The sequence below is a fragment of the Octopus bimaculoides genome, chromosome 16 (assembly GCF_046866305.1).
Source record: "Octopus bimaculoides isolate indiv1 chromosome 16, ASM4686630v1, whole genome shotgun sequence".
Taxonomy (NCBI): domain Eukaryota; kingdom Metazoa; phylum Mollusca; class Cephalopoda; order Octopoda; family Octopodidae; genus Octopus; species Octopus bimaculoides.
The window spans coordinates 55,223,546-55,243,545 of record NC_142943.1 but is presented as its reverse complement, the minus strand read 5'-3'; the positions used below and the strand labels follow the sequence as shown (position 1 = coordinate 55,243,545).

Genomic DNA, 20,000 nt, shown 5'->3' with positions numbered 1-20,000 from the left:
TCTTTTGCCGAACCGCTAGGTTACGGGGACATAAACACACCAGCATCGGTTGTCAAGCGATGTTGGGGGGACAAACACACACATACATATATATATACGACGGGCTTCTTTCAGTTTCCGTCTACCAAATCCACTCACAAGGCTTTGGTCGGCCCGAGGCTATAGTAGAAGACACTTGCCCAAGATGCCGCGCAGTGGGACTGAACCCGGGACCATGTGGTTGGTAAGCTAGCTACTTACCACACAGCCACTCCTACGCCTATGTGTATATATATATATACGTAAAAACATTCTCTGTTGCACATACGTACACGTTTTATACACGCACATGTCCGTTATATATTATATACGCATAACGTTGTATATATATTTGTTTTGCAAGATTTTTTTTTATTGGCAAAACTGGCAAGATGACCATCCCCAAGTACAACAACAGTTGTATATATATATTCCCCCCTTATCCTCACTATGTCACTGTTTCGCTTGGGCTCAACACACACATACTTATGTGTGTATATAGATATATACATACAAATGCAAACGCACCCTACTATATCACACACATCTATGTATATGCACACACACATACATACATATATATATATATACATATATATTTTTAAAAATAACGTCGACCATTTATAATTATATACATATATATATATATTTATATATATGCACACCCACCCGAGCACATAAATTGCAATATACCTGTATATATTTTTCGGTCTCTTAATTTCTCTAACTTTTTTTTTACCTTTGTTTGAATATTTGACTTCCAAATATTTATTTTTCCCAATTTTTCATATTTTTTTTGTTACCTTGCTATCTACACACGACTTCTACTATTACACGCACTCTCTCACACACACACAGGAACTCGCCATTATCTATTTCATACAAACACACACACACATACAACATTACTTATATTTCGCCGTTTCTCTTTCAAATTTTTTCTTCATGTATCATCTTTATATATTTCTTTCTTAATTACTTATATTTTTCCTTCAAATACTTATTCCCAATTTCATTCACTCTCCTGAAATCTCAGTCATTCATCTACTGCCCCCCCTCACTCTCTTTCTCTTACAGACACACACACATACATACATACGCATATACATATACGTACAGACACTCCAAAGCGTCGTCTGCTCTCTCACTCCACTCATCCCTCTCAAAGCACTCTCCTCCATAGAATGTAGACTCACCTACTTCTCACTCTCCAGAGTGGGAGATGACGATGATGATGCTTCGATTTAGCGGTCAAACGTAAAAAAATCCTTTCTGCTAGAGAGAAATTATCGGCGCCGATTGTAAAAAGCTACTTCCAAAATTACGGTTCTCACATCTCCTGGATAAATTGATTGAATAACTGCAATCGACGGCATCCTCTCACGCCGTCACTGAATCACGCTCACACACACAGACACACACACATACACATAGATACCTGCAAATACACACAAACACATACGATCTCTTTCCCACTTTCTCTCTCTCTCTTTCCTTCTTATTCTCTCTTTCTTACTCTATCTCTCTACTTTTTCTTTCTCTCACTCCCTCTGACTATATCTTCTAAACTCCTCACTCTCTTTAACCTTCTCTGCTACTCACATTGTTGCTCTCTCTCACTCTTTCTTTTTTCTCTTTCTCTCACCCTCTCTCTCTCTCTCTCTCTCTCTCTCTGTCTCTCTCTGTCTTGCTCTTTCTTTCTCACATTCTCACAACCATATCTAGTCACCTCCCTCTATCTCTCTCCTACATTTTCTCTGCTACTCACATTGTTGCTCTCTCTCTCTCTCTCTCATATTCTTTTTCTCTCATCCTCTCTCTCTCTTTCTTATTCTCTTTCTCTCACCCTCTTTTTTCTCTTTCTCTCACCCTCTCTCTCTCTGTTTTGCGCTTTCTTTCTCACACTCCCACAACCATATCTAGTCACCTCCCTCTATATCTCTCCTTCATTTTCTCTGCTACTTATATTGTCGCTCTCCCTCTCTCTCTCTCTATCCCTCTCTTTCACTTTCTCTGCTTCTCACGTGGTTTCCCTCTTTAGCACACACACACACTCTCTCTCTCCCTCTCTCTTTAGATTATTTCTTTTTCTACCACAACCTTTTATGCTAGTTTCTTTTTCTTTTCTTTATTCTTTCTAAATCTAGGATTCCTTGAAATCATCCCCTAAAAGTTCGTTTTCCACTCTGCTATACATACATACATACATACATACATACATACACATTTAACTACCATTAACTTATAAAGTATTTATAAAAGCCAATATATTTCGTAAGTTAGTCTTATACTTTCTGTTATTCTATCTATCTATCTATCTATCTGTCTCTCCCTCTATCTATCTATCTAAATATTGATCTATTGATCGGCCAATTAATTGTTCGACTATTTCTCTCTCCCTCTTCTCTCTCTATGTACATACATACATGCATACACGCATACACACATACATACATATATATATATATACATCGATATATACATTTATGTGTGTGTGTGTGTTTGTGTTTCTACACACCTTTTAAACTGTTTCCATAGATATTTGTCTACATTTCTCAAGTTTTATCTGTTCCGTTGTTCTTTGGGGCTATCTCTCACTTTGTATATATATGCACACACACACGTCTGAGGGTATGTATGTATATATATATATATATATATATATATACATACACACACACACACATATATATATATATATATATATACATATATATAAGTCACACATATGCCTATAACCTTATCTGAAATTCTATTAATACGACATTCGCCCTTTATTTGTATATTACACCTATCAATCATTTTATCTATTTCATACCATCATATATATATATATATAAATCTATGTATATATAGCGTTTTAAATGCGTACATATACTTATGCTTGTGTGTATATAAATATATGTAAATGCACATCCTCCAACAGTTTCCATATTCTCAGATGCATAGAACCGAGCGTACGTACACACAAACACATGTCCATGTGTGTATATATATATATATAGAGAGAGAGAGAGTACAAATGTCTTTGCGTATATGTAAGTATATTTATATACCTATAAGCATATATGCTTCTATATGTGTGTGTGTGTTTCTGTGTGTCTGTGTGTGTGTGTGCATGAGGTTGTGTGATGGCCACGGCATTTCCCAACCTTTATTGCTCTTATTACATATATCAACGTATTGCAACTTCCTTTAAACTCATACTGTAACTTCTCCTCATTGTCTCTCCCAATCTTTCTCTGTCTCCCCCCTTCTCTCACACACATGCGCCTCTAGTTCTATCTTTCACCCCTCTCTCTATCCTACCTCTGTTTCTCTCTCTTTCTTTTTTTTTTTCATATCTTTTCTTCATGCAAACATTTTTTTTCCTTTTTTTTTTTTTCATATTTTTTTCCTTTTCCTTTCAATGTATCTGACAAACACTTTCTCCTGGTTTATGTCATTAGACTGCAACCCATGCTGCAGCACCGTGTTAACGGTTTCTGATCAATCCCGGTCCGGTACTTATTTCAATGTGGTACAAATGTTTAACCGAATCACTATTTATAGAAGTACCCCGAACCACATCTTTTTTTTTTTTTTGGTGTAAAGGGACGCAACTCGAAATACCGGTGTACCGCGGTAAACACAAATACCCCCCCCCACACACACACACACACTCACAAGCACGCGTATGTGTGTGTGTGACTGTGTATATAAACATATAAGTAAATTATTAATGTATACACACACACACACATACATACATACATATATATATATATATATATATATATATATATATATATATATATATATATATATATATATATATAATTATTCAATATTAACAGTTTTGTATTAGAAAACCACGAATTTATACAAGGCTGTAAAAGAAGTGCTCAAACTAGTTGAGACATAGGTACAAAGTTAATTGCAGAATAAAACCGTTAGGTCATCGACTCGAAAAGCCGTAGCCCACCAATGACCTCATATAAGAAGTACAACATAGACCAAAAAACCAAATTAGTAAAGGGAGGTCAAAATTTTTATACAATAGAATAATATAAATAAATAAATAAACAGCGATTAAAAATTGATTAAAAATATTAGAGACTAGTACAAATACAGTAGAATAAAAATATATATATATATATAGAAAAAATATAGAGAAAAAAAATAAAACATAGGGAGACGTAGCACAACAATTCATTCGCTGAGGCCAAAAGCCAAAAAAAAAAAAAAAATCAAGACAAGTAGTACGAAAGATCAACTACCTCCCTCATGACAGCAAATTTAGTAGGTAAAATCCAATTTCATAAACAGGAATACCGAAGCGAACGGGACAAACCAACAACAGAACATCCAAAGTGAGGCAAAGTAAAATCCAAGTTTCACCATTCCGCAGGTAACATCAGTAAAGTCAAACGATAAACATCATTTACAGTGGATTACGAGTATAGGTGGAACACAAACACAGAACACCTATGGCCATTTCGTGGGTATATCACCGTATTTAATGCACAATAGAGCACAAATTGGTGATAACCCCTTCTTCAGGGTAAAAAAAAGACACACAGACATCAACAAAGTCACCAGTCAAAAAAAAAAAAAATTACAATTATGAGAGCAAGCTTAAATAAACAATAATATGGACTAGACCAAAAAAAAAAATCTAATTTTGAGTATACCCTTTAGAAATAGTCAGGCAGGTTTGGTAACTAAAACTATTAGGTTTCAAATCCAACGTAAACCATGATAAAAAATACTACCATTGTATCCATATTATTATTATTATTTTAATATCAATTATTTTTGTCTATTTATTTATTTCTATCATTACCATTACTATCACTATTACTACCATTATTACCACTACTAACACTATTATTTTTGTTCTTATTCCTATTTTTATATAGTTTTAGGAAGGTGGAGGAAAATTTATGATTGCCAAAAGGGATTACCTCGATAAACTTATTCAAGGTTTTCAGCCCAAAAGACCTAAGAATGGAAAGGGATTCCCTAATGCATAATATGCACTTGCTAATATTAGCCCTAAATTGAGGGGTTCTAGATAAGATTGACCATTCAAGATAGTACTTCTTATTCCTCCTCTTGAGGTCATGTAGGTAAGAGGCGAGTGTTGTGGAATTATAATATTTCTCATTAGAAAAGGAACTCGTGTGCGCCCTATACCTGGCTTTAAAATTCACTGAACTTCCAATATAAAACTTATTTTGTTTGTCCTCGTCTCTAACTACACATTTATACATTACGTTTGTGGACAAACAAAGTCCGCCGAGAGGACATAAAGAAGGGTCCCTACAATTACATATTTTTTTACGGCCACCTTTAAAGTCGTTTCCAACATTATTAACCGCCCTCAGAAATTTATTCTTATCAACCATTCCACTTATCTCATTCCCAGATTTAGGCATAATCCGAAGGAATGAAGAGCCCGTTCCACCATCGTCGTGTGGTTTACAGCTGGTTTTATTTGAAACAGGGTTTCCCTGTGGCGTACATTCGCATATCTTTAACTTATTTATTTTATTCCTATTTAAAGAGGCAATAATGGATGCTAAATTTGGCATTCCAGAGTAGGAATACTTAATTGTAGACCTGTTACAAATACTGTAGTATGTGTGGTCCCTAGGAAAATTATTTTCTAAGATCCTAAAGAACATTTTTGGTAAGTTTCTTACCCTGAGGGAAAAAAGGTGGGGGGCGAACCAGATTACTTCTCTTATTCTGGGTCAAACTCTGCATAAGGAGCAGACAACCACCATATATATATATATATATATATATATATATATATATATATATATATATATAGAAACAATATATGAGTATATGCATATATATGTACATGTATGTATATACGTTCATCTACATGTACATATAGATACATAACTGGGTACATGACGTGGCAAAAGAACAAGGACAAAATGGTAAACAAGGTGCAACAAACAAGCAGGCCACATAGAAACATCCCCTTCATCAGCTGTCACCATTAAAACTCCGGCGTTTCGAAGAATTAAGGCAGTACGCATCGTTAAAATGGTTCTTCCCACGAACACAAATTAAATTGTTTTCGTGGAGGGTAGTGGCGGACGGAAAACAAGACAGGAAAACGAAACGGTGAAATAAAAAAACAAAAAGGCTGTACAGCCAGACGTGAAGTATGTATGTCTATATTTATATATACATGCACACGCACACATACACTCACATACATATACATGTATGTATATTGATATGCATATATTCCTCTGATTTCTTTGTAGTTTGAAATAATAAAGTCCCAAGATCGGTCAATATGTTTCCAGACCATCGTGGTCACAACTTCAGTATGAATTTATGTTGGCGTGTATTGCAGCTCCTTCATAATAAGCAGGGCCAATGTAATTGTTGTAGACAGAGCCTTGATTTAAAGTTTTCACCGTTAGATTGTAATGTCATCGGCCGAGCGTTCTTTTAGCGACTGAATTTTATTTTTTATTTGTTTTCGTTTTAGGAATTTGTTTCCTGTTATGAGTATTACCATGAGCATTAACAATCTATTTTTATGGTAAATTCTGTCAAAATTTTCTCATCAACTAACGCTTTCCTATCTAGTTTTGTTTAATATTGTGTAATAATGTACCGCAATTGCTTCTTGTTGTAAGTGCGTATTGAGTTAGCAGAAGAACGTTGTACATGTATGACCAACAGAACTGTGGGAGTCATGAAATTTAGAGTGTTCATAATTGCCATCGAATTTATAAATCAAATTTGTTGTTAGTAGCTTGTCCTCGGCTTTACGCGTTTCTAGTTTGTTATTGATAAGAAGGTTTTTAATTTTACTACTTTATAAAACATCATTTGCATCAGTTTACAGTGCAGTGTAACACAATCTGTCTTCTGCTATACGAAATTTCAGATAACTTGTTCATCTATTCACTCGTTTGTATGCATTTAACTCTTGTGATACATTTCATGTGTAGTTTGTCTATTGTTAATTAGTGCCATGTCTGGCGTATTTATTTTCATTGTATTTCGTCGTCTATTGTTTTATGGCTTGTTCTGATAGTTTGTTGGAATACTCATTGATAATGATTTGTATTTCTTTTAATTCTGTGGATTTTGTTATCTGACGCCATGTTCGTGGAAAAGAATCCTTATCAATTTGTTTTAATAGTTGAATTGGTTGTTAATTTTTGCAGTATATTCGTCATTACTTATAGTTACTAATATATTGTTTGGTTACTCTAAGAAGCCATTTTAAGTAATGTACACAAATATCCAATAATAAGAGTACTTTCGTTACTAGTTAAAGCATAAAAAAAAATATTAGTGTCCTGCATAATAGAAATCCACTTTCCACTGTCCATATATCGAATTATATGAACCAAAAATACGGGGTTACCAAGGCGTTTCCTCCAGAACCCACTTGTGCAGCGTTCTACGTAGCTACAATCGAAATAAGCTCCGTGCTAAAATTCAAAATCCCGAAGAGAATATGCACATGCAAACATACATACATACATACATAACATACATACATACAAACAGACAGAAAGACAGACAGACACATACAGACAGATACACAGATAATTCTTTTCCGTAACGGTTTAACTCGAAGCAAAAATAGCTGTAAATTAATAGCATGTAAATATTGGGTACAAATACCCTTTGGTTACGAAAAATCAAAGGCTACTGTGGGGCTCGAACAGACATCTTTTCTAAACATGACAAATATTTAAATATATATATATATATATATATATATATATATATATATATATATATATATATATATAAGTGTATGTGTGTGCGTGCAAACACACACATATATGCTTGTATGTGTGCATATATACACATGCACGCACACACACACACGTGCACAAACACATACGACAGACGTCTTTCAGTTCCAGTCTACCAAATCCACTCAAGGATTTGATCAGCCCGTTGCTATAGTAGAAGACACTTGCCCAAGGTGCCATGCAGTGGGACTGAACCCGGAACCGTATGGTTGGAAAACGAACTATATTCTTTTATTCTTTTACTTGTTTCAGTTAATTTGATTGCGGCCAAGCTGGAGCACTGCCTTTAGTCGAACAAATCGACCCCAGAACTTATTCTTTGTAAGCGTAGTACATACTCTATCGGTCTTTTTTGCTGAACCGCTAGTTTACGTGGACGTAAACACACCAACGTCGGTTCTCAAACGATACACACAAGTAAGCACAGAGAAAGGACTCTTTATCAGTTGTCGGCTGTCTATCTCAGCCTCATTTCGAGCATATATATATATATATATATATATATATATATATATATATATATATATATATATATACACATATATATATATATATATATATATATATATATATATATATATATATATATATATATATATATATATAACAATTGCAGCGTGGAAGGTGTTTATAAGCCATTTAAAATAACACACAAAATCCGTTAGATTCACTTCAACATTTAAATTTTATTTGTCAAAATATTTTCGTCGCTTTGAGAACGCGACCTGTTCACTGACAAAATTCTGTGCTGCATCTGAGAAAGTAATAGTTAGTTCATGATATATATGTACATGTGTATGTATGTATGTATGTATGTATGTATGTATGTATGTATGTATGTATGTATGTATGTATGTATGCGTGTATGTATCTGTGTACATGCGTATGTATGTGTGCATGCCTATACACATGTATGTATATATGTATATATGTATGTATGTGAGTATGCACGTATGTACCTATGGATGTACGTGAGTAATAGGGTAAGTGTGTAGATGTGTTTGTGTGTGTGTGTGTGTGTGCATATGTATGTACATGTGAATGTATGTTTATGTACTGATATGTGCGTCAGTTCAAGTTGTATACATGACAGTTACTTTGTTGAAGGTTGTATATACGCACATATATACATATGCATATACACATATGTAAACACACGTACACATTTATGTGTGTGTGTGCGTTTGCCCCACTCACCATCGTCTAACGGTGAATTGATACAACGTCTTAGATACATATATGTACATATATAACCTTACTTATACATATATAAACAAGAATACACAATCATATTGACACTCACACACACTCACAAATATGTGTATATACATGTACATACGCACATGTATATACACACATACACAGACACACATACACTCACGTACATACCCACACGTACACACACGTACATATACACACACATACACGAGTACACACACGTATATACGCACACGTATATACACACACATACTCACACGTACATACACACACGTATATACACACATGTATATACATACTCATAAATACACACATACATGCACACACACATACACACACGCACACAAACGCGTACACACACGTGCATACACACATACACACATGTATATATACACACATGTATATATACACACATGTATATATACACACATGCATACACACATGTACATATACACACGTACATACACACATACACACATGTACATACATACACGCACACGCATACACACACAGATACTCACACGTACATACACATACACACATACGCACACATACATACACACACATACAAACACGTACATACACACACATACACATACGCATATACACACGTACACACACCCACACATACACAAACGTACATACGAACGTAGAGTGGGAAAAACGTAGGCTGTTTACTCACACCATTCTTGTAGATATGGCAAACCAGATTATTGTCCGGTTGTTTCCCATGTTTACAATTTTACAGTTAAATACGTGTGGCTTCCTTATTGTATTCGGCTGTTTTCTTCATCATTGTTTTGTTGTTGTTTTTCTCGTGAATTTTTTCTTAACATAATTGTTATATTTTCATGTAACTCACACTGGAAAATGACGAGAATAAATTAGCAACTTTCGTGTGATTGTGTGTGTGTGTGTGTGTGTTATTTTTGAAGCTAAAATTTGCTCAGAATTTACGCGTATGAACGAGCTTCGTGTTTAACACTTCTAACAAAAGTATGCGCTTTAGGAAAGGTCTGTTTATATACGTATATATAATAACGTAAATAATATATAAATATATGCATATATCCGTCCATATATGTACATACCTACATCTATATGTATACATACAAGCATATATGGGTACAGGGCATCACAAAAAAACGTTAAACACAATGAGAAACGAAAACATAAAGACGAAGACAGAAGACGAACTTTTTTTGAACAACGAAAAAAAACAGAGAAACAAGACATGCAACATAAAGAATATTTCCCGTCTTCAGTTGTCCCTGCTCCATCTACTCCGCGTTGGCGTATTAATATTTGACTTAGGCATTTCGAGACTAATACTATACACATAAGCTTCAGAAAGAAGTTAGTCAAGTACAGAGCAGTAATAGGAAAATGAAATGTCAAAGGAATAAATAACTATTTTATGATTTTCATTACCTTACACCTGTTTCTGTTATAGGATGCAATGAGGTCATAGTTGAGTGCCTGCGTAATAGCTTATAGCTTTATCGGAGCTATAAGTTTATGAAGTTCGAAAGATAATCGTTTATTCCTTTGCCATCTCATTTTCTTATATTCTTGGCGTAGACAGAATACGGAGGGACATTCTGAAAAAATTAGCGTTTATTTTAACGCAATAGCTAAAACATAAGTTTCAAAGCTCTGAAATGTAAGGCTTTGATACAGCTGTAAAGTTTCTCGAAGGAGTATGGACTGTGTTGTAAGGCAGTGTGGAAGTATATGTTACGTACGCCATGCAACACATATATACGCACACACACACACACACACACACACACACACACACACACACACACGAACTCACGCAGTATCAAAAGAATACCACGATCATACTTTTGCACACGCATATACATACATATACGCTTATATATATAAACACTTACCCATATATGTATGTACGCATACATGAGCATACACACGCACACGCTCATGCCCATGCACGTATATATATATATATATATATATATATATATATATATATATATATATATATATACATGTATGTAAGCTAATGAGAGTTTAAAAGGACGAAACATATCAGGAGTTTTCCCACCGTACTAGCAGAAATTATTTACGTAATATTAGTCGTAGAGATAATATTGTCTTTTGATTCTATTGCAGAATACTTCGAACAAAGTAATGGAAATAACATGCATTCCATAATCATTATTTCATTCTCTAAAATTTTGAAATATGGTTGTTTCAAACGCTTCTTTTTTTTTTTTTTTTCCTTCTGCAAGTATGAAAATGTAATTATAAATGCAAACAAAATATATTTATTCAGTTCAAATGCAAGCGAAATATATTTATATACTTATATTTATGTAACCGACCATCAATTGAATTGAAAACATAGAGAAAAACGTTTCTAAGACGAATAGTAATAAAAAAAAAATCCTGAAAGAACGTTTCTGTAAAATTTGAAACGCTGTTGTTTTAATTTTTTAAGAATTATAATGTCATTTTACATGCAAATAGCACATATTTATTCAGTTATATTTATGTACATGGTCATCATTTGAATTGAAAGAAAGCGTTATGAGAAAATGAAATAGTTATAATACTAAAACTTTCCTCACATTATTGTCAGTGTAGCAAACAAAAGAGCACTACATCAAGGCTTTAAGTATTGAATAAATACCTTATTAAAAATAAATCGCATCCCATTATACCTCCGTACTTATTCAAACCACCCTCTTCACATCATCAAATTTTTACTCTATAACATTAACTGGAGGATATTTTTGGCGGCGTCAATTGTATAGCAAACAATTGCTGCAGGTAACCGTCTCAGAACCATTTCCTCTTTTACGTCCCCTACTTTTGGAGTTGCTCGAAAGGATTATGGACGGGTATTCTGCAGGAGAGCCACCTTTTCATTCTTTTCTTGCTTTATATTTCCTCTTATCTTTTTGTGATGCGCAGGCGCAGGTATGGCTGTGTGGTTAAATGACTCGCTTTGCGACTACGTATTTTCATGTTCAGTTACAATGCGCAGCACCTTCGCAAGTGTCTTCTGCTATATAACTCTGCATCGAATGATGGCTCGAGGGTGAATTTGATCAATGGAAACTACGTGGTAACCTTCATACATACATACATACAGACAGACAGACATACATACATGCATACATACTTACATACATACATACATACGTACATACATACATACGTACATACATGCATATAAATGTAAATATATATGTGAGTATATATACAGGCTTATGTATGTGTTTGCATGTACCGTGTATGTGTATATGTGTATGTGTGCGTGTGTGTGTATGTAAGTGTGTGTGTGTGATATGTGTGTGTGCTTATACACGCATTTTTAAAAGGTGACATTGATTCCGTAATTGGCCTTGAAGCAGGCTTTTGGAAGTCTTGTTTATATTTTACTCCAGATCATGGATTGAGTTCCTTTCCCACTGTTTTATGATATTTCTTCTTTGCATATTTGAACATCTGTTATAACACACATACACACATACATATACATACATACACACACATATACACACACACATACATACATACATACATACATACGTACGCATATCGACACACTCCCATATGCAATTTCAGGAGCACTTATTTCGAAGTGTTTGGAGAAGCAAAATGCCAAAATGCCAACTAATTAAACACCAAGATAAAGTTGTTTATTGTATAATTTGTACAATTTTGATTGCACCCACAGACGCGCGCGCGTGTGTGTGTGTGTGTGTGTGTACGTCCGTATGTTACTATGTTCATTTTATAGCTGCAGATTCCTCGAGGGAGGTTGCCTATGATATATGCAAATACAACTTGCTTTTCGTTTTTGTTGATGTTGCAGTTGTTGTTGTTGTTACTGTTGCTGTTGTCATCTGGTAGAACTACTTGAACCTCGGAATAAATGTTTTGCAATGTTTGTTCCGAAACTTTTACATCCTGAGTTCAAATCCCATCCAGGTCGACCTCGTCTTTTATCCTTTTATCGTGGCCGAAAAACAAACCAGTTACCAGTTGAGCAGAGCAACGGGGTTTGATCTAAGTGATATACATTCCCTAAAATTGTTTGGCCTTGTGCTATAAAACCCAATGCCACTTTTAATATTCGGCTGAGTCGTTAGCACACCTGACAAAATACCTATCGGCGTTTCTTCAAGCTTAACGTTCTGAGTTCGAATTCTGCCGAGATCGACTTTGTCCTTCTTCATTTTGGAGTCGATAAAATAATTAATACTCGAGTACTAGGATCGATGTAATCGACGAGACCTCTCACCCCCCCCCCCCCACAAGAAATTTCAGACCATAAGCTTTTTAATCAGTAAACTGGCTGCGAGAATCGTTAGCGAGTCGAACAAAATGCTTTAGCAGCATTTCTTTACGTTGTGAGTTCAAATTTTGCCGTGGTCAACTTTGCCTTTCATTCTCACCGGGTCGATAAAATAAACTACCCGTTCAATAGTGAGGTCGAAGTAGTCGACTAAACCCGTTTCCCAAAATTGCTGGCTTTGCGTTAAAATTCCAAACAAATATGGTGATTTGGTGGAATCGGTAGAGCGCCGTAAAAATGCATTGAGCTATTTCTTCTGACTTACCACGTTCCGAGTTTGAATGCCACTGAGGTTAACTTCGCCGTCCATCCTTTCGGATCGATAAAATATGACTATCCTCCTCCTCCTCCTCCCCCACTCCCTCTCCCCGTCCCCTCTTCCTCCTCCTCCTCCTCCTCCTCCTCCTCCTCCTCCTCCTCACCACCACCCTCCCCTCCCCATCATCATCACCACCACCACCACCCTCCCCTCCCCATCCCCATCATCATCACCCCTCCCCCTCCCCATCATCATCATCACCGTCATCATCATCATCAAATCTGTTGTTGTTACTGTTGGAGTTGTTATCCTTCGTTTCTTCTGGCTTTACGTCCTGAGTTCAAATGCCGCAAAGGTCGACGCAGCCTTTCATACTTCCAGGGTCGCTGAAATAAGGTATCAGTTTAGCACTGCGATCGAAGTAATCAACCGACCCCATCACCACAAAATTCAAGGTCTTGTAAAGTAGAGTAGAAAATAGGCAGCGAGGTGGCAGAGTCGTTATAGCGCAAGACAAATTGCTGAGTGATATTTCTGGTTTTACGTTCTGAGTTCAAATACCACTGAGGGCGACTGCGCTTTTTATCGTTTCTGGGTCAGCAAAATAAATACCAGCTGAGCACTGCTGTCGAAGTAATCGACCGGCCCCCATCACCACAAAATTTCAGGTCTTGAACCTTTAGCAGAAAGTAGGCGGCGAGGTTTCAGAATCGTTATCGCGCAAGACAAATTGCTAAGGGATATTTCTCCCGGCTGTAGTTTATTTCAAATACCACAAGGGTTTCCTTCACTTCTCATCCTTTCGGTGCTGATAAAATAAAGTACAACCCAATCACTAGGATCGATGTAATCGACTAGCCCCGCCCCACAAAATTTCAGGCTTTGAGCTTAAATTAGAAAGATTTGTATTATTTTTATCGTTGTTTTTAATTATTTTTTGAAGTCTTCTTTGTGTGCGCATGCGTGTTTGGAGGTTTATTAAAAAAAATTTTTCAACTATGATTATCTCGCTTCTACATTCGATATTTTGCATAATTATGCGTTTGCTTACATAGCGCAGCCAGGCCGCTCTTGCTGACTGACTCTTGCATCAATATTGACAAGAATGCGAGGGGCAACTGCAAATGTCATATGTGTCCGCCTGCTCCTTTGCAAGCAGTGGGTGGTGATGGCGGTGGTGGTGGTGGTGGTGGTGGTGCTGTTCTCATTTATTGGTGGTATCGAGGTCGAGGTAAGCGTGGAGGCAGTGGTGGTGGTGTTGATGATAAAGGTTGCGATATTGTGTCGATGGCAAGAGAGGTTGAGTCAATGAATATATATAAGTATATATATATATATATATATATATATATATATATATATATATATATATATATATATATGAATATATGTATTTGTGTGTATAATATATATATGCACATATACACATATATATGTATAAATATGTATGTTTATGCATGTATGTATATATGCATATATATATGTATGTGTAAAATGTATATATATATGTGTGTGTGTATGTATATACATATATAAGTGTATGTGTGCGTATGATATACACATATATATATATACATATATATATATAAGTATAAATATACACACAGACATACATATATATATATATTTATACTTATATATATATATATATATATATATATATATATATATATATATATATATATATATATATATACATATACATATATATATATATACCTCACACTATCCCCACCATAACACCACCGCCTAAACCTAACTCCGATAACACACTGACTTATTTCTTCCCTTTTCCTTTCCTTTCCTCCTCCTCCTCCTCCTCCACCTCCTCCTCCTCCTCCTCCTCCTCCTCCTCCTCCACCACCACCACCACCACTACCTCCTCCTCGTTCCCTTCCCTCCTCTCCCCTCTTCGGCAGCAAAAACCTTTGTGCTGATTATGTTGTAATCTCAGCTCTGTAAAGGTCTTCAGATTTCTAAATAAATCTTTCGGACAATGATGATTGCAAAGGGCAAATTTTTGACAAGGTGTGAAAAGCAAGGGTCACACGTACATATTCCCTACCATGTTGTCAATGCTCTGATGGGGCCGGTGGAATTTTTTTTTTCCCCCCACCCTATATTTACAAACTTTTGGGGTTGTTTAAGTTGTGCTGGTGCCATGTCCTTTAGGAATATTCTCCTAGTTTGATTGTTTTATTTCTGGGAGTCAACACAGGTTTGTTGGTGGTGGTGGAATATGCGAGTGCGTTTGTGTGCCAGCGTCTGCGTGTGTAGCTGTGTGTGTGTGTCTGCGCCTGTGTGTGTGTGTGTGTGTCTGTGTGAATGTGCAGTTAGCTAATCTAGTTACGCAGTGATTCCGTAAATTCTGACTGTTATTGTATGTTCCTAAACAAATGGTTCCTGGTTCAAATCTACTACGTGGCACTCTGAGCAAATGTCTTCTACTATAGCTCCGGGCCGGCCAAATATTTCTGAGTTGATTTGGTAGGGGGGAAACGTGTGTGTGTGACATTGTGTCTGTGTTTGTCCCCTACTTCAGTTTCACAACTGTTGTTGACGTGTGCATACGTCCTCGAAACTCAGCGGTTCGGCAAAAGAGGTAGAAAAATTATCAGGTCTAAAAAAAATATGATTACTGAGGAAGATTCATTCGACTAAATATCTACAAGGCAGTGCTGCAACATGGGCCGCAGTCTAATGACTGAAAGGCATTAAAAGTAAAAGGTATATATATATATATATATATATATATATATATATATATATATATATATATATATATATATATATATATATATATATATATATATATATATATAAGATGTATATGTATGTTTATATATATATACGCACACACAGAGCAAACAAAAGACGAAGACAGGTGGGGGAACAACAAGCAGGTGTATTAGTCTGACGATCGGGAAGAATGGAAGAGTCTTTGACGTCTCGAGCTTTATTCTTTGACAGAAAGGACTGAGAAGGAAAAAAAAGGAGAGTGAACGAATAAAAACATGTAAACACATGTGAATCGTTTGCGATTTTCTTCGTCTTCCCTTCTATTGAACTTTCCTCTGTTTCCGAAGAAGAGCGTCTGCTCGAAACGTTAAACCCACTTTCTTTCTTTTCTTGAACGTCTGCTAATACATTACATGTACCACGTCCTTGCGTTGTTGTTTCTTTTGTGTTTGTTCTTTTTGGGATTTACTATACACACATACATACATACATACATACATACATATATATATATAATTGCTAAATATGTACATACACACACACACACACATATATATGTATATATGTCTGCGTGTTTATATTTATGGGTGGGAGTAAATGAGAAGAGAAAACCTGAAATAGAAAGACACTTAGATAAATGAATGTTCAGAGCGTCAGATAAATGAAGTTACAGACTTCATATATCTAAACAGATATTTAGATAAACAGACAGATTATATTATGGTAAAGAGTTAGATCGATATTTCAATACCCAGTCAGACCGTTATATAGATGTACTGATACAAAGACTGATAGACAGTTGTGATATTTATCTATCTATTTATCTATCTATCTGTCTGCTTATCTGTCTGTCTGTCTGTTGCTAATTATCTATTCATTTATGTATCGATGTATCTTTATATGTGTGTATGTACTTATGTATATATTATTTGCATAACGTATCCAATACTACTAACGGTAGAGTCCCTGACATTAAAACTTGTAATTGTAAAAGTACTTTTGAATGCCCTTCGAACGGAAACTGTCTTAAATCTTTCCACGTATTTGCATATGAATATGTGTATGCATGATTTGATCCACTACTCAGGAAGAGACTATTCTAGAGTACGTCCTGTCTGGTCTTCGAAACGTCTAGATAGAATAGAGACAGCTGATGAAGGGATATTCCAAGGGGCTTTCCGTTTTCCTATGTGTTCGTTCCGTTGTCTGTAGTTTATTGTTCTAACGTCCTGTACCCTGATATGCATGTATATACACATGTAGATGTAAGTATGTACATATATGTGTGTATACATGTATATATATTCTTTGTATTATTACATTATTGAACGCACACGTCCTATTTTACAAGTAAGTCTACTATTATTCTGACGTGACTATCTTTCTATCTATCTATCTATCTATCTATCTGTCTATCTATCTATCTATCTATCTTTCTATCTATTTATCTATCTGTCTTCCTCCATCTTTCTATCTATACCTCTGTCCTGGCCTCTACTTCACTGCTATACCCTTCTGTCCCTTCCTCCTTGTTCCACTTCCTCCCTCCACCATCCTCTCTATCTATTTATCTATCTGTCTTCCTCTATCTTCCTATCTACCCTTCTGTCCTGGCCTCTACTTCACTGCTTCTGTCCCTTCCTCCTTGTTCCATTTCCTCCCTCCACCATCCTCTCTGCTCTCGTGTGACCTGTGGTCAGCTTTCTTTTCACTCCAGCCGCTGTGAAGGCAAGACGAACTACTAGCGTTCTACCTCAGATTTGCGTTTGGCCGTACGGCTTTTGAATGTTGTTTTCACTGTCCATTTTTTCCTGTCTTGGTTTGTGTTTGCCACCTTGGAATCCTCTGTGTAGTTGGTTGATCCACTACTCAGGAAGAGACTATTCTAGAGTACGTCCTGTCTGGTCTTCGAAACGTCTAGATAGAATAGAGACAGCTGATGAAGGGATATTCCAAGGGGCTTTCCGTTTTCCTATGTGTTCGTTCCGTTGTCTGTAGTTTATTGTTCTAACGTCCTGTACCCTGATATGCATGTATATACACATGTAGATGTAAGTATGTACATATATGTGTGTATACATGTATATATATTCTTTGTATATACATGCTTACAAACACACACATTCATATACATATATACATACGTATTTATCAGTATGTGTACACTTGTATATATATGTATATACATGTGTATGTGTGTGTGCATGTATATATATGTATGTATAAGTTCGAGCACATCCCTGTATGCGTGCATGTGTACATTCCTCCAATTAACAAGGTATCAAGCCTAGTTATAATAATAATAATAATAATAATAATAATAATAATAATAATAATAATAATAATAATAATAATGATAATAATAATTATCGTGCTAACGATTCTGCCAGCTCGCTGACTTAAATAATAATAATAATAATAATCAAAATAATAATAATAACCAGGACTTACAAATATATATAACATACAGAAAATTGCACTGCTGGGCACTAAACATCCTACACAAAACACTTTCAATACAGTAACCATAAGAGCATCACAGCAAACCACAACACATACCCAAGGCACACAGAGCTGCGCTCGGTAGTGAAGTGAAAGCACGTCATAAAAATAAAACTACTGAACAACAACAACAACAACAACAATAATAATAATAATAATAATAATAATAATAATAATAATAATAATAATATTGATAATAATAATTCGTTCGTCTTTTTCTTTTTTTTTTTTAACAATTCTTTTCTTTACTATAAGAAAAAAATTACAGGGAGAACGAGGACAAATTTGGAAAAAGAAGAAAATCAAGAAGAATGAAAGAACATGCAGATTAAAGTTTTATATGAATCTTTAAAAAAATTTTTATCATATTTATTTTTTTTGTGGGGGGGGGGGGCGATTATTTCTTTCAAAGATGAACGTTATGTGGTGTAAATTTGATTAATATAAACGCCTACTGAAATAATGATGATGATGATGATGATAATTTGATGGTGGTGGTCGTCGTCGTGGTGGTGGTTCGGTCATGACGTGTGTGAGAATGCTTGATTTTTAGTTGTGGCTGTGTGGTAAGAAGTTTGTTTCCGAACCACATGGTTCCAACTTCAATAACCGTACAACGTAGACACCTTGGGCAAATGTCTTCTACTGTAACCCCGGGGCGAACAAAGTCTTGAGAGTGGATTTAGTAGACAGAAACTGAAAGAAGCCCGTCTTATATAAGTAAGTATGTATGTGTGTGTGTGCATGTGTGTGTGTGTGTGTGTGTGTGTGCGTGTTCATTCATTCGTAGGCTTTTGTTGTTGTTGGCACTCCGTCGCTTACGACATCGAGGGTTCCAGTTGATCCGATCAACAGAACAGCCTGCTCGTGAAATTAACGTGCAAGTGGCTGAGCACTCCACAGACACGTGTACCCTTAACGTAGTTCTCGGGGATATTCAGCGTGATACAGTGTAACAAGGCTGACCCTTTGAAATACAGGTACAACAGAAACAGGAAGAAAGAGTGAGAGAAAGTTGTGGTGGAAGAGTACAGCATGGTTCGCCACCATCCCCTGCCGGAGCCTCGTGGAGCTTTAGGTATTTCTGCTCAATAAAGACTTGCAACGCCCGGTCTGGGAATCGAAACTGCGATCCTACGAC

General features: G+C 35.8%; 1 protein-coding gene across 7 annotated transcripts in view; it reads right to left on the bottom strand.

Annotated features, from left to right (window-relative positions):
* LOC106867583 (zinc finger homeobox protein 4) overlaps nucleotides 1-20,000 on the bottom strand; it is a 672,925-nt gene that overhangs the window by 435,395 nt on the left and 217,530 nt on the right. The window contains exon 1 of one of the 7 annotated variants that reach the window (XM_052974079.2): nucleotides 1,215-2,555. The exons of 5 other annotated variants lie outside the window; for them this stretch is intronic. The gene's annotated coding sequence lies outside the window, so the exon portion shown is untranslated. Of the gene's footprint in view, nucleotides 1-1,214; nucleotides 2,556-20,000 lie in introns of those variants that run through there. One more of the 7 variants, XM_089364799.1, reaches the window with a different exon arrangement.